Below are 18,098 nucleotides of genomic sequence, written 5' to 3'. Positions count from 1 at the left end.
GGTGAGATATAGGTTTAGTGCCGGCAGCAATATATATATAGACCACAAGATTTCGTATATAAACAGTTTAATAAAAAGATTCTAAGTGGTTGAGCACTTGGTAACCATACTTAACAATTAATCACGTCGCATATTCCCTTTAATATGAAATCTTACTACACTGTACCAAGTGTAGTCACGAAAGGAAGTACTGTGCAACCGTTGAATACTGGTCGTCCAGTCCGGTTGGGGTTGTCAGGCCCGATAGATCTATCAACAGGATTCGCGTTTACAATACCGCTGTAAATATTAGTTACCAAGCTACAGGGAAGTATGCCAGTGGTACAACTCAACGTAGAATATATTTTTCAGTTACTTGTGTCCATATTATAAAACATAAAATACATGTATTCTCATCCCGAAATATTTAGAGTTTAAAAGTGGGACTATATACTCACTTTCGTCTTGAAGATATATATATATAATTTGACTTGGTCTCCGGTTGATATCACGAACCTATCCATATATAATATATCAATACCTTTTCTTTTTAAACAAACGTCACATATATATACTTGTTATACTTTTAATACTTTGAATAATTCCTTAGTCCGTAGTTAGCAGTTCGTTGTTAGTAATTCAATTTTAATGGTTCATTTTTAGATGTTTAATATACCCGCAATGAAATAAATAAAACCCCCAACAAAATAAATAAAACCCCATCGTATATGTATTGGTCGAGATTAATCTTGACCCACGGTACCGGTGTTGTCAAATGACGTGTTGCGTACATAAAGTACCGGTGTTGTCAAATGACGTGTTGCGTACAATCATGGGATCTTATGATTAATCTTCTCGTGTTGTTTACGGGTGATCCTGAACCATATAAAATTGAATTATATAAAATATCATGTTATCTTAGAAAGATGTGATTTTATTTAATTTTTCCCAATTAATCCCGAAGTTAAACAAGTCTTGGATAACCAATTTTGTTTCGGTCATAGTTTCTTCGTTACAAATCCGTTTTCGTTGATTCAACTTGCCATCTCCTTGGATCGAGTCCCTCTTTAATACTATGAACTGAAAATAACTTGGTTTGTATTCAAAATCACACGGCATAGGTGAAACTTTAGTGAAACTTATGAAGTTAAACATTTTCCTTTATGTAAACAACCTTAAATGATTATTTTTCTAAAAATACTTATACTTTGAATTAAATCATGGAATTTTTATGTGTTATCATATCCATAGTAAAAATCATTTTTCCAGAACATAAACCTCCAATTCAAAGTTTAAGATAGTTTTTAATTATCCAACCCAAAACAGTCCCCGATGGCACTCCGACGTCGTAAAAACAGTTTTTAAGATAATCTTTGAAAAACCAAGTTATACCTTGTTAAACTAGCATATATTTAAGTTATATTACAGGTCTTGGATTATTTTAAAATTTAAGTTAGAAGGATCTATTTAGTTTGCAAACAAGTTTGAAAACATTCAAACTATGTTCTTGTTGTTAAAATTTTATACCACAAAATAAGATAGCTATATATATATGAATCGAATAAGGTTATGAACATAGATTCTACCTCAAATTCCTTGGACAAGGTTGCTGTAAAAGAGGAGTAAGAACCTAGAACCAAAAGGGTGATGGAAGTGGATGAAAGATTGGAAGTAAGTTGGTGTTCTTGGAAGGTTTTCTTGAAGTATTTTTGTAAGGGTTTTCTTATGATGATTAAGTGATGTTTTGAAGCTAAAAACTTATGAGGACCTTGAAGAACACTTGAAGGTTGAAGATAAGAGAGTTTAGAAGATCATTTAACTTGAAAGAAAATTGTTATGAAAGTGTGCATATGTGTATATAGGCGTATATATGTATATGTATATATAGACTTTATTTTTTTGATTTTTAGCTCAAAAGTCCTCATATATGATCCCACATGTATTGACTAATCAAAGGCTGCTAAGATCATATAATTGAAGTCTAATAATTGGTATTTTTCAATAGTAAAACTTCTAGAAACTGCGTATTTATACGGGTACATATACCCTAAGTATACGTATAGAAATCTTGTGAAAACGGAACGAGGATTCAAATATAGCTATCTTTTGTGAATATACTTATATGGTTTTATGTATTTAAGTCCTTAAAAATGATTAAATACATTACTTATACGATATATGTATAAACATTATATGTCATAAGTATTTAAGTCAAATAACGTTACGTATGGTTATCGTTTTGAAAACTTAAGTTAGTAGTTTCAAAATATACTTATAACTTATTGTTATTAATACAAAATGAGGTATTAAAACATCCTTAAATCATGTTAAACATGTATATATACATATATATATACAAACGTATAATTATCATATATTGTATAGTTCGTGATATCATCGGTCAAACTAGGCGGTCAAACGTTGTGTAAATCTCTTTTCGAAAAACATAAGTCTCGACAATTTGGATTGCTTATCATATTGGTAAGGTTTAATTTATGTAAATATTAATCTTATAAGTATAGAATGATCGAAAAAGTGCGGGTCGTTACATTACCTCCCCGTTAAATAAATTTCGTCCCGAAATTTTAAAATTGTACCTATTTTGCGTCATCGAGAAACAAGTGTGGATACTTTTGTTTCATCTGATCCTCTCGTTCCCAAGTAAACTCGGGACCTCTTCTAGCATTCCAACGAACCTTAACAATCGGTATGTTGCTCTGTTTGAGCTGTTTAACTTCACGGTCCATGATTTCGATTGGTTCTTCGACGAATTGTAGTTTCTCGTCGATATGGATTTCTTCAAGAGGAATAGTGAGGTCTTCCTTTGCAAGACACTTCTTAAGGTTTGAGACGTGAAAGGTATTATGTACCCCGGCGAGTTGTTGCGGTAACTCAAGTCGATAAGCTACCGGTCCAATGCGTTCAATAATCTTGAACGGGCCTACATATCTTGGGTTCAGCTTACCCCTTTTGCCGAAACGTATTACACCTTTCCAAGGTGACACCTTTAACATAACCATGTCCCTGACCTGAAACTCTAATGGTTTCCTTCGGACATCGGCGTAGCTCTTTTGGCGACTACGGGCTGTTTTCAATCTCTCCTTGATTTGTACTATCTTCTCAGTCATTTTGTGTATGATCTCGGGACCAGTTAATTGTCGATCTCCTACTTCATTCCAACAGATAGGAGATCTACACTTCCTTCCATACAATGCTTCGAATGGCGCAGCTCCAATGCTCGCATGATAACTATTATTATACGAGAATTCTGCTAACGGTAAATACTTATCCCATCCGTTTCCAAAATCGATCACACATGCCCTGAGCATATCTTCAAGAGTCTGAATTGTTCTTTCACTCTGCCCGTCCGTTTGCGGATGATATGCGGTATTCATATCTAAACGAGTTCCTAGTGCCTCCTGTAGTGCTTGCCAGAACTTTGAGGTAAATCTACTATCACGATCAGATATAATGGAAATAGGTATTCCATGCCTTGAAACAACTTCCTTTATATACAATCGTAATAGTTTCTCCATTCTATCCGTTTCCTTTATAGGCAAGAAATGTGCAGACTTGGTGAGACGATCAACAATCACCCAAATGGTGTCGTAACCCCAGGCAGTCTTTGGTAACTTCGTGATGAAATCCATGGTAATACCATCCCATTTCCATTCTGGGATTTCTGGTTGTTGAAGTAACCCTGACGGATTTTGGTGTTCTGCTTTGACCTTGGAACAAGTTAAACACTCCCCAACATATGTTGCTACGTCTGTCTTTAAATTAGGCCACCAATAACGTGTCTTAAGATCTTGATACATCTTTCCAACTCCAGGATGTATCGAGTATCTTGTCTTATGTGCCTCATTCAATATCAACTTCCTTAATCCACCCAACTTCGGTACCCAAATACGATTTGCAAAATATCGAATTCCGTCTTCCCGTATAACGAGTTGCTTCTCATACTTCTTCATTATTTCATTTCTTATGTTTTCTTTATTGAGTGCTTCTTGTTGAACTTCTTTGATTTGTGAGTTGAGATTCATGCGAATTTTTATGTTCATTGCTCGAACTCGGATTGGTTCTCGTTCCTTTCTGCTTAGAGCATCGGCCACTACGTTCGCTTTCCCGGGATGATAACGAATTTCACAATCATAGTCATTTATTAACTCGACCCACCTACGTTGCCTCATGTTCAACTGTTTCTGATCAAAAATATGTTGAAGGCTTTTATGATCATTAAACACAGTGCATTTAACCCCATACAAGTAGTGTATCCATATCTTCAATGCAAACACGACTGCTCCCAGTTCTAGATCATGCGTCGTATAATTCCGCTCGTGAATCTTTAATTGTCGGGATGCGTATGCAATAACTTTCTTCCGTTGCATAAGAACGCAACCAAAACCTTGTCGCGAAGCGTCACAATATATTTTCAAAATCATCGTTCCCTTCTGGTAACGATAAAATAGGCGCCGTAGTTAACTTCTTCTTTAGTAATTGAAATGCACTCTCCTGCTCAGAAGTCCATTCATATTTCTTCCCTTTTTGTGTTAACGCTGTCAACGGCTTAGCTATTCGGGAAAAATCTTGAATAAACCTTCTATAATAACCGGCTAAACCCAAAAATTGGCGTATCTGCATTGCTGTCTTAGGAGTCTCCCATTTTTCAATGGCTTCAATTTTTGCTGGATCAACCTGAATTCTTTTGCTACTAACAACGTGGCCAAGAAATTGCACTTCTTTCAACCAGAAAGCACATTTAGAAAATTTAGCATATAGCTGTTCTTTTCTTAACAACTCTAATATTAAACTTAAATGCTGCTCATGCTCTTGCTCACTCTTGGAATAGATAAGAATGTCATCAATGAAAACAATAACAAACTTATCTAAATATGGACTACAAACTCGATTCATGAGGTCCATGAATACAGCTGGCGCATTCGTCAATCCAAACGGCATGACCAAAAATTCGTAATGACCGTAACGTGTCCGAAAAGCAGTTTTCGGTATATCTTCTTCTTTGACACGTAATTGATGATAACCCGATCTTAGGTCGATTTTCGAATAAACACATGATCCTTGGAGTTGATCAAATAAGTCGTCAATTCTCGGTAGTGGATACCGATTCTTGATAGTTAACTTATTTAATTCACGATAATCTATACACATTCGGAAAGATCCGTCTTTCTTCTTGACGAATAAAATTGGAGCTCCCCACGGTGAAGTACTTGGTCGTATGAATCCACGATCCAGTAATTCTTTTAACTGACTCTGAAGTTCTTTTAACTCGGACGGTGCAAGTCTATATGGAGCACGGGCAACCGGTGCAGCTCCTGGTACAAGATCTATTTGAAATTCTACAGATCTAAATGGAGGTAATCCCGGCAACTCTTCCGGAAATACTTCAGGAAAATCTCTTGCCACAGGCACGTCATTGATGCACTTCTCTTTTTCTTTCTTTTCGACTTTATTAACATGTGCTAAGATAGCATAGCACCCTTTCTTCAAGTACTTTTGAGCTTTCAAATAACTAATGAGTTTTAGCTTTGAGTTACCCTTCTCTCCATAAATCATTACTGGCGTTTTATCCTTACGAGGAATGCGAATTGCCTTCTTGGCGCACACAACTTCATCTCCTATTTTGGACATCCAGTCCATGCCGATTATTACATCAAAACTTCCTAATTCTACGGGTATCAAATCAATCTTAAATGTTTCTCCGGCTAAATTTATTTTACAATCACGGCAAATTTTATCGGCTTTAATTAGTTTACCATTAGCTAACTCAATCATGTACTTAGCATCTAGAGGTAATGATGAACAATTCAATTTAGCGTGAAAGTCTCTACACACGTAACTTCTATCAGCACCAGTATCAAATATAATAGATGCGGATAAGTTATTAATGGTAAACGTACCCGTAACAAGCTCCGGATCTTCGCGTGCCTCTCTAGCATTAATAACAAATGCTCTCCCACGTGCAGGTCTGACATTCTTCTCTGAATTCGGGCACTGACTCTTATAGTGACCTTGTTTTCCACACCCAAAACAAGTAACGGTAGCCAAAGCAGTTCTATTTGCATTGGTGGCAGGAGTCTTGGTACCATTTGTATTTGTAACGAGAGCCCTACAATCTTCAGCAAGATGACCCTGTCGATTACACTTGGTGCATAACACACTACAGTAACCAAAGTGATGTTTGTGACAACGGTTGCATAAAGGATTTTGTCCTTTGTAACCAAAGCATGAACCACTACCTGCACCTTGCGTGGTTTCTTGTTTCTTAAAAGATTGTTATTGGTTACCTCGATCATAATTTCCATTCCACTTTCTTTTGTTACCTGATACCTTCACATCAGTATTGGATGCTTTCTTATCCATGATGACCTGATCCATTAGCTCGTTTGCCATGGTTATAGCTTCATGAATTGTCTTAGGTTTCGATGCTGTAACATTTGCCTTGACCTTTTTGGGCAAACCATCTTTGTACATTTCAATCTTCCGTTCTTCGGTTGGAACCAATTCAGGACATAGCAAAACTAATTCCATAAATCGCTGATTGTAGTTGGTGATTTCAGTACCAACAACCTTCAGGCTTCGTAATTCATCTTCCAACTTTCTAACCTCGTTCCTTGGACAATACTCGTTGATTAACATTATTTTGAATTCTTCCCATGGAGTATCATAAGCTACATCTCCTCCTACAGCCTTCACATAATTTTTCCACCACGTGAGTGCACTATCTTGTAAAGTGCACGATGCATACTTGGTCATGTCCTTTTCAACACAACCACTGATTTTAAACACAGTCTCCATCTTTTCTATCCACCGGGTTAAACCGATCGGTCCTTCTGTTCCACTGAATGATGAGGGCTTGCAAGCTTGAAAAGTTTTGTAAGTGCACCCCACATGAGGATTTGGGTTAACTGCAGCACCTCTTGCAGCCTCGACCCATAACATTCTGTCGTTCACTCGCTGATTGATGAGTTCCTGGATTTCTTGTTCCGTCATTCGGTTCAATCGCGCCATATTCTTCTATAAGAATGAAAAGAAAATAATTATTCACATGGAATATTATAGATGTAGTGTATATTTACAGTACATTATAGCTTATTAATAATATGAACCAGGTATTATTATAAAAGCCTTTTCTTCTTATTAGCGTTTTATAATTATATCTAGGGTAGTACCTACCCGTTAATGTCCATACTTAATAGCTTAGTACAGAATCAATTACTACCATCTAAATAATACTTAACCATGGAAAATTATTGCATTTCACACTTCACTATTTTACATATGCTTATCTTACATCGAATATTAAGCAAACCACACTAATAATATTATACAAAACATTATATGATCCCATGGTTTAATACGGCAGCGCATCGTTTGGTCTATTTTCTAGGACGTTTAGGTTCAAAGAATCGCTTAACGCTTATCCTGGCTGTCTGCCTATATTTTGGCTGTGGGACTGAAGAACTGGATTCCGGGATAGAACGAATAGGAATAGCGGGAATAGGGGTGGTAGTGTCTAGTGGAGTTGGTGCCACATCATCCTTATTAAACTCAGGATTTGAATTTTCTAATTCATTAGCCTTTCGTTTCTTTCCTAGTTCGAACTCTTCTTTTGTAATTTCCTGTATTTCTTCCTCGGGTTCACTTTCCTCCTCGGGTTCACTTTCCTCCTCGGGTTCACTTTCCTCCTCGGGTTCACTTTCCGGGTTCTCTATAGTCGGTTCATCCGGAATTTGTGAGTCTTCCCCAAAGATATTATTTTCGTCATCGGATAGGTTAATGACTGGAACACCATCTGAAGATTCTGGTTCGGAGTCGCTGAATGTGATAACAAGTTTTGAGCCCGACATCTATCACACAACAACTAACCCATTAGTACTACATAATATTTACATATAAATTTTAACCAACAATGATAAGCAATGGTTTTTAAATCAGACCCGGTCAAAGTCCAGACTTACTAATGTATCCTAACGACTTATCAGTTAGACACACTAATGCAAACCTGGTTCGCTAAGACCACCGCTCTGATACCACATGTCATAACCCGTCCTTAACCGTAAGAACGTGTTAGATAACGTATGATTTCATTGCGAGGTATTGACCTCTATATGCGACATTTTTAAAAGAAAAACTGCATATATTATACATTACAAACCATGATTCTTATTTTTGATACAAGCTTTGGACGAAATAAAGATGATTATCATTTAGCGATAATCTTCGACTTACAAACTTTACAAATGATGATAACAACACGATTTCTAGCATATTTTACAACACAAGTTCTTGGATATGCAGTCTTATTTTTGACACAAATATGCGTACGCAAGATCCTGCTCAAATTCAACATAATGCAGCGGAAGCTTTTAGAAATCACCTGAGAATAGACATGTTTTAAAAGGTCAATATAAAGTTGGTGAGATATAGGTTTAGTGCCGGCAGCAATATATATATAGACCACAAGATTTCGTATATAAACAGTTTAATAAAAATATTCTAAGTGGTTGAGCACTTGGTAACCATACTTAACAATTAATCACGTCGCATATTCCCTTTAATATGAAATCTTACTACACTGTACCAAGTGTAGTCACGAAACGAAGTACTGTGCAACCGTTGAATACTGGTCGTCCAGTCCGGTTGGGGTTGTCAGGCCCGATAGATCTATCAACAGGATTCGCGTTTACAATACCGCTGTAAATATTAGTTACCAAGCTACAGGGAAGTATGCCAGTGGTACAACTCAACGTAGAATATATTTTTCAGTTACTTGTGTCCATATTGTAAAACATAAAATACATGTATTCTCATCCCGAAATATTTAGAGTTTAAAAGTGGGACTATATACTCACTTTCGTCTTGAAGATATATATATATAATTTGACTTGGTCTCCGGTTGATATCACGAACCTATCCATATATAATATATCAATACCTTTTCTTTTTAAACAAACGTCACATATATATACTTGTTATACTTTTAATACTTTGAATAATTCCTTAGTCCGTAGTTAGCAGTTCGTTGTTAGTAATTCAATTTTAATGGTTCATTTTTAGATGTTTAATATACCCGCAATGAAATAAATAAAACCCCCAACGAAATAAATAAAACCCCATCGTATATGTATTGGTCGAGATTAATCTTGACCCACGGTACCGGTGTTGTCAAATGACGTGTTGCGTACATAAAGTACCGGTGTTGTCAAATGACGTGTTGCGTACAATCATGGGATCTTATGATTAATCTTCTCGTGTTGTTTACGGGTGATCCTGAACCATATAAAATTGAATTATATAAAATATCATGTTATCTTAGAAAGATGTGATTTTATTTAATTTTTCCCAATTAATCCCGAAGTTAAACAAGTCTTGGATAACCAATTTTATTTCGGTCATAGTTTCTTCGTTACAAATCCGTTTTCGCTGATTCAACTTGCCATCTCCTTGGATCGAGTCCCTCTTTAAGACTATGAACTGAAAATACCTTGGTTTGTATTCAAAATCACACGGCATAGGTGAAACTTTAGTGAAACTTATGAAGTTAAACATTTTCCTTTATGTAAACAACCTTAAATGATTATTTTTCTAAAAATACTTATACTTTGAATTAAATCATGGAATTTTTATGTGTTATCATATCCATAGTAAAAATCATTTTTCCAGAACATAAACCTCCAATTCAAAGTTTAAGATAGTTTTTAATTATCCAACCCAAAACAGTCCCCGGTGGCACTCCGACGTCGTAAAAACAGTTTTTAAGATAATCTTTGAAAAACCAAGTTATACCTTGTTAAATTAGCATATATTTAAGTTATATTACAGGTATTGGAGTATTTTAAAAGTTAAGTTAGAAGGATCTATTTAGTTTGCAAACAAGTTTGAAAACATTCAAACTATGTTCTTGTTGTTAAAATTTTATACCACAAAATAAGATAGCTATATATATATGAATCGAATAAGGTTATGAACATAGATTCTACCTCAAATTCCTTGGACAAGGTTGCTGTAAAAGAGGAGTAAGAACCTAGAACCAAAAGGGTGATGGAAGTGGATGAAAGATTGGAAGTATGTTGGTGTTCTTGGAAGGTTTTCTTGAAGTATTTTTGTAAGGGTTTTCTTATGATGATTAAGTGATGTTTTGAAGCTAAAAACTTATGAGGACCTTGAAGAACACTTGAAGGTTGAAGATAAGAGAGTTTAGAAGATCATTTAACTTGAAAGAAAATTGTTATGAAAGTGTGCATATGTGTATATAGGCGTATATATGTATATGTATATATAGACTTTATTTTTTTGATTTTTAGCTCAAAAGTCCTCATATATGATCCCACATGTATTGACTAATCAAAGGCTGCTAAGATCATATAATTGAAGTCTAATAATTGGTATTTTTCAATAGTAAAACTTCTAGAAACTGCATATTTATACGGGTACATATACCCTAAGTATACGTATAGAAATCTTGTGAAAATGGAACGAGGATTCAAATATAGCTATCTTTTGTGAATATACTTATATGGTTTTATGTATTTAAGTCCTTAAAAATGATTAAATACATTACTTATACGATATATGTATAAACATTATATGTCATAAGTATTTAAGTCAAATAACGTTACGTATGGTTATCGTTTTGAAAACTTAAGTTAGTAGTTTCAAAATATACTTATAACTTATTGTTATTAATACAAAATGAGGTATTAAAACATCCTTAAATCATGTTAAACATGTATATATACATATATATATATACAAACGTATAATTATCATATATTGTATAGTTCGTGATATCATCGGTCAAACTAGGCGGTCAAACGTTGTGTAAATCTCTTTTCGAAAAACATAAGTCTCGACAATTTGGATTGCTTATCATGTTGGTAAGGTTTAATTTATGTAAATATTAATCTTATAAGTATAGAATGATCGAAAAAGTGCGGGTCGTTACATAATGCTAGTTGAATGCTATAGGTTGAAGAAGGAAAGAAGTGGGTGTTTGATGGTTGATCTCCTAACATATGTCTTAAGTATACACATATGCTAGATAGATAGTTTATTGAGTAATCAAGTCCAAACAAGCATAGTATGTAATTATGTAATAATCAAACATATTAACAACTTTATGTCTTAAATCACTTCACGGATATGAATTGAAAACAGTGAAAGAAAATCCTAATTGTTAAAAGAAAACAAACTAAATGGTCTACCTTAGATATTATCGATGTATATATTGATGTTTGATATCAAGTAGTAAACAAAGTCAATTTACACGATTAAATTGGAGGGCTATCAATATGATTCGAAAATACCTGCCGACAGTTTTTACAGATATTGATTCGTAGTCCGATGCTAAATAGTTTAAATATATAAGAGTGTTCCTAAAAATCCCCCAAATTTTCAAATCAATCCATCTATTTACTCTGGTTATTAACTATTTGAAACCTGATCAAAAAGGTTCATCTAATATTTATTATTTAGTTCCAAGTAATATGTACAGTGTATTAATAATCAACTCATCAAAGTAAAAATATTCTTTAATAACCTTAAATTTTACATAGCTTAATTAAGGTCCAACGTTAAGTTTTATATTATTCTAAGTTCGTTTTTAACTTGTTTAATATCAATTAGAACATCAAACGTGTAATACAATCATTTAATATTTATATTTAATATACATTAAATATACATATAGATTCATTTTCAAAACAATTTAATTATATCGTATTTCATTTTTCATTTTTAGTTCTAACGATTAAATGTATATTAGTATTTCCAGTTATTATATATACATATATTATATATATATATATATATATATATATATATATATATATATATATATATATATATATATATATATATATACACATTTATTTGCAATTAATCGTTCGTGAATCATCGGAAGCAGTCGAAGGGTAATTGCATATATGAAATACTTCAAAATTTTTGAGACTCAACCTAGCAGACTTTTCTTATCGCGTCAAAATATTAAATCGTATCGAGAGTTTGGTTTAAAATTAGTCGAAATTTTCCAGGTCGTCACACACGAGATTTTAAATTATGTTACTGTTTCACTATTTGCCTTTTGACTCTTTAACTAACTATCTCATTATATATAGATATACATAATACATGTCAATATATGCGATATTGATCATCTCCTATTCTTCCTCCTGCAAACTTTGTTAACCACAACCACCATAGTTTACCACCTCACCACGGCTCCACAATCATGAACAACCACCAACCGCTACCATCTCTCTTCTCTCTCTAAAATTTTCCTTCGTGAAACTTGAAAACCGTTACCCGTAAATCACCTTCATCATCTTTCTTTGCTCCCATTTGGTTCATCACTATCACTCACCATCGAACCAACTTAACCACCATCGTTGCAACCATTCAGTCACCATCTTGGAACCACCATAACACCCTTCACCACTTTCTTTTCTGTTTCGAGCAATCACCACACACCACCATTTTTCTTCACTTTTCTTCTTCATGAAACCACAAACCATAATGAGCCGCCGCCACCAATTTTTTTTCTTTCCTTACGCTGTTCTACAGCCTGTTTGACATCTCATTTACAGCAACTACTACTGTGTATGTTACCTGTTTCTACTTCTGTTCTGATCAGACATCACCACCTATCTTTCTCGTCCTCTCTCTGCTTTTTATGTTCGAAAACAGTCACAAACTGAAAGGACCCGTTCATACCGATTATAAACGATTCACGATAGTTGATTTCATTGTGAGGTATTTGACCTCTAAATGATACATTTTACAAACATTGCATTCGTTTTTAAAAGACAAACTTTCATCACATTGAAAGTTGACGGCATGCATACCACTTCATAATATATCCAACTATAAATGACTTAATAATATTCTTGATGAACTCAACGACTCGAATGCAACGTCTTTTGAAATATGCCATTAATGACTCCAAGTGTAGTGACCCGAACTTTTCCATGTTTATATATATTAATTGAGATTGATATTTACATGATTAAATGTTTCCAACATGTTAAGCAATCAAACTTGTTAAGACTTGATTAATTGAAATATGTTTCATTTAGACAATTGACCACCCAAGTTGACCGGTGATTCACGAACGTTAAAACTTGTAAAAACTATATGATGATATATATATGGATATATATATAGTTAACATGATACTATGATAAGTAAACATATCATTAAGTATATTAACAATGAACTACATATGTAAAAACAAGACTACTAACTTAATGATTTTTAAACGAGACATATATGTAACGATTATCGTTGTAAAGACATTTAATGTATGTATATCATATTAAGAGATATTCATACATGATAATATCATGATAATATAATAATTTAAAATCTCATTTGATATTATAAACATTGGGTTAACAACATTTAACAAGATCGTTAACCTAAAGGTTTCAAAACAACACTTACATGTAACGACTAACGATGACTTAACGACTCAGTTAAAATGTATATACATGTAGTGTTTTAATATGTATTTATACACTTTTGAAAGACTTCAATACACTTATCAAAATACTTATACTTAACAAAAATACTTACAATTACATCCTCGTTCAGTTTCATCAACAATTCTACTCGTATGCACCCGTATTCGTACTCGTACAATACACAGCTTTTAGATGTATGTACTATTGGTATATACACTCCAATGATCAGCTCTTAGCAGCCCATGTGAGTCACCTAACACATGTGGGAACCATCATTTGGCAACTAGCATGAAATATCTCATAAAATTACAAAAATATGAGTAATCATTCATGACTTATTTACATGAAAACAAAATTACATATCCTTTATATCTAATCCATACACCAACGACCAAAAACACCTACAAGCACTTTCATTCTTCAATTTTCTTCATCTAATTGATCTCTCTCAAGTTCTATCTTCAAGTTCTAAGTGTTCTTCATAAATTCCAAAAGTTCTAGTTTCATAAAATCAAGAATACTTTCAAGTTTGCTAGCTCACTTCCAATCTTGTAAGGTGATCATCCAACCTCAAGAAATCTTTGTTTCTTATAGTAGGTTATCATTCTAATACAAGGTAATAATCATATTCAAACTTTGGATCAATTTCTATAACTATAACAATCTTATTTCAAGTGATGATCTTACTTGAACTTGTTTTCGTGTCATGATTCTGCTTCAAGAACTTCGAGCCATCCAAGGATCCATTGAAGCTAGATCCATTTTTCTCTTTTCCAGTAGGTTTATCCAAGGAACTTAAGGTAGTAATGATGTTCATAACATCATTCGATTCATACATATAAAGCTATCTTATTCGAAGGTTTAAACTTGTAATCACTAGAACATAGTTTAGTTAATTCTAAACTTATTCGCAAACAAAAGTTAATCCTTCTAACTTGACTTTTAAAATCAACTAAACACATGTTCTATATCTATATGATATGCTAACTTAATGATTTAAAACCTGGAAACACGAAAAACACCGTAAAACCGGATTTACGCCGTCGTAGTAACACCGCGGGCTGTTTTGGGTTAGTTAATTAAAAACTATGATAAACTTTGATTTAAAAGTTGTTATTCTGAGAAAATTATTTTTATTATGAACATGAAACTATATCCAAAAATTATGGTTAAACTCAAAGTGGAAGTATGTTTTCTAAAATGGTCATCTAGACGTCGTTCTTTCGACTGAAATGACTACCTTTACAAAAATGACTTGTAACTTATTTTTCTGACTATAAACCTATAATTTTTCTTTTTAGATTCATAAAATAGAGTTCAATATGAAACCATAGCAATTTGATTCACTCACAACGGATTTAAAATGAAGAAGTTATGGGTAAAACAAGATTGGATAATTTTTCTCATTTTAGCTACGTGAAAATTGGTAACAAATCTATTCCAACCATAACTTAATCAACTTGTATTGTATATTATGTAATCTTGAGATACCATAGACACGTATACAATGTTTCGACCTATCATGTCGACACATCTATATATATTTCGGAACAACCATAGACACTCTATATGTGAATGTTGGAGTTAGCTATACAGGGTTGAGGTTGATTCCAAAATATATATAGTTTGAGTTGTGATCAATACTGAGATACGTATACACTGGGTCGTGGATTGATTCAATATAATATTTATCGATTTATTTCTGTACATCTAACTGTGGACAACTAGTTGTAGGTTACTAACGAGGACAACTGACTTAATAAACTTAAAACATCAAAATATATTAAAAGTGTTGTAAATATATTTTGAACATACTTTGATATACATGTATATATTGTTATAGGTTTGTGAATCAACCAGTGGCCAAGTCTTACTTCCCGACGAAGTAAAAATCTGTGAAAGTGAGTTATAGTCCCACTTTTAAAATCTAATATTTTTGGGATGAGAATACATGCAGGTTTATAAATGATTTACAAAATAGACACAAGTACGTGAAACTACATTCTATGGTTGAATTATCGAAATCGAATATGCCCCTTTTTATTAAGTCTGGTAATCTAAAAATTAGGGAACAGACACCCTAATTGACGCGAATCCTAAAGATAGATCTATCGGGCCCAACAAGCCCCATCCAAAGTACCGGATGCTTTAGTACTTCGAAATTTATATCATATCCGAAGGGTGTCCCAGAATGATGGGGATATTCTTTTATATGCATCTTGTTAATGTCGGTTACCAGGTGTTCACCATATGAATGATTCTTATCTCTATGTATGGGATGTGTATTGAAATATGAAATCTTGTGGTCTATTATTATGATTTGATATATATAGGTTAAACCTATAACTCACCAACATTTTTGTTGACGTTTTAAGCATGTTTATTCTCAGGTGATTATTAAGAGCTTCCGCTGTCGCATACTTAAATAAGGACGAGATTTGGAGTCCATGCTTGTATGATATTGTGTAAAAACTGCATTCAAGAAACTTATTTTGTTGTAACATATTTGTATTGTAAACCATTATGTAATGGTCGTGTGTAAACAGGATTGTTTAGATTATCATTATTTGATAATCTACGTAAAGCTTTTTAAAACCTTTATCTATGAAATAAAGGTTATGGTTTGTTTTAAAAATGAATGCAGTCTTTGAAAAAACGTCTCATATAGAGGTCAAAACCTCGCAACGAAATCAATCAATATGGAACGTTTTTAATCAATAAGAACGGGACATTTCAGTTGGTATCCGAGCGTTGGTCTTAGAGAACCAGAATTTTGAATTAGTGTGTCTTATCGGGTTTGTTAGGATGCATTAGTGAGTCTGGACTTCGACCGTGTTTACTTGAAAAATGATTGCTTAACAAATTTTGTTGGAAACTATATATTTTTAACATGTGAATATTATGTGATATATTAATCTCTTAACGCGTTTGATATTATGTGATAGATGTCTACCTCTAGAACAAGTCCCATTGACTCACCTAATAATAATGAAGAGTCAAATGTAAATTGGAATGATTCGTGGACTGATTCACAAGTTCCCGAAGAGGAACCGGAAGAAGAGTCGGAACCGGAAGAAGAATCGGAACCGGAAGAAGAATCGGAACCGGATGAAGAAATAGAACCGGTGGGGGAAATAATAAAACGGTTAAGTAAAAGAAAATCCTCAAACAACCGACCAAGGTTAATTATGGTCAATGGTGTTTCCGCCAAGGAAGCAAAATATTGGGAGGATTACCAATTCTCCGATGACTCGGATTCCGACGAGAATTCCGATGATGTTATAGAAATTACCCCAACTGAATTTAAAAAGGCAAAAGAAAATAATAAGGGAAAGGGCATAAAAATAGAGAAATCTAATTCCAACCCCGATGAACTTTATATGTATCGTCAACCCCCGAAGTCCTTAAGTTGTAACAATGACCCGGGAACCTCTAAACCACCAGGTTTTTCTAAACCAATGTGGATCACGACGGCTCATATTAGGGGAACATCATATATCCCTAGAAACTTGGCAAAACGAACCAAAACCGAAGAAGAAGAAACAAGCGAGTCGGAATAAGATAGTTGTATTCGTGTGGTGTAATATATGTAATATAGTGTGCTTATGCTTTATGATATATGTAAAAATTGCTTGTATTAATAAGTATTTTTTTTTATGAATCTAACCCTTGTCTATTTTACAGTATAAAAACACAAAATGGATAGACAACCCAATATTTTAAGAGACCTACCCGGAGACATGATTGATGAAATCTTGTCTAGAGTCGGTCAGAATTCTTCGGCACAACTATTTAAGGCGAGATCAGTTTGTAAGACATTCGAAGAACGTTCCAAGAATGCCTTGGTTTATAAAAGGCTTTTGTTCGAAAGATGGGGGATATCACATTGGGAAATCCATAAGTTACGATGTGTTTACTTTGACGCATATATTGCGGGGAACCCAAATGCTATTTTACACAATGGGCTAAGAAATTATTTTGACTCAATATATCCGAATATTGGACTTCGTGATTTAGAAAAAGCGGCTAACATGCAACATAAAGAAGCATGTTGTGCTTACGGATTAGTAATGTTCGCTTCTCACCAAAGTGAGAACAAGAACATCGGGCTACAACTATTAAACAAAACGTTCCCACAAGTGACGGAGTCGGTAATTGGGGTAAGAAATGAGGTTTTTAGATTGTTACGGGACTGTTGGACATTACGTAACCCTCGTCCCTTTGACGACGTTACAACACGTTGTCTTATCAACGGCCATAACGGTTATGTTCCACAAGACCAAGGATGGGAAGTAATCCTAGTAAAACCAGAATGCATGACTTGTTTCTGGACGTATGAATTACGTGTCTTTATTGCCTTTGCTGAACGACTTGTGTACTAGCTAGAATTATCTTCACAACCATCTTGTATCAAATTTATTGTGTGCTATATTTCATGCTATATGTAAAATAAGCTGTATTGTAAGTTTGTAAAATATTGTGTAAAAGTTTGAACGCGAAATATTATTATAATCAGTTTTTCATATAGAATTGTAGTAGTTGAATTGTATATTAGCTACTAAGTATGAACTTAACGGGTAGGTACTACCCGAATTTAAACTTATAAAACGCTAATATGAAGAAAAAGCTTTTATAAAT

The sequence above is a fragment of the Rutidosis leptorrhynchoides genome, chromosome 5 (assembly GCF_046630445.1).
Source record: "Rutidosis leptorrhynchoides isolate AG116_Rl617_1_P2 chromosome 5, CSIRO_AGI_Rlap_v1, whole genome shotgun sequence".
Classification (NCBI taxonomy): Eukaryota; Viridiplantae; Streptophyta; class Magnoliopsida; order Asterales; family Asteraceae; genus Rutidosis; species Rutidosis leptorrhynchoides.
The sequence above is the reverse complement of the archived record's forward strand: the minus strand, read 5'-3'. Positions refer to the sequence as shown.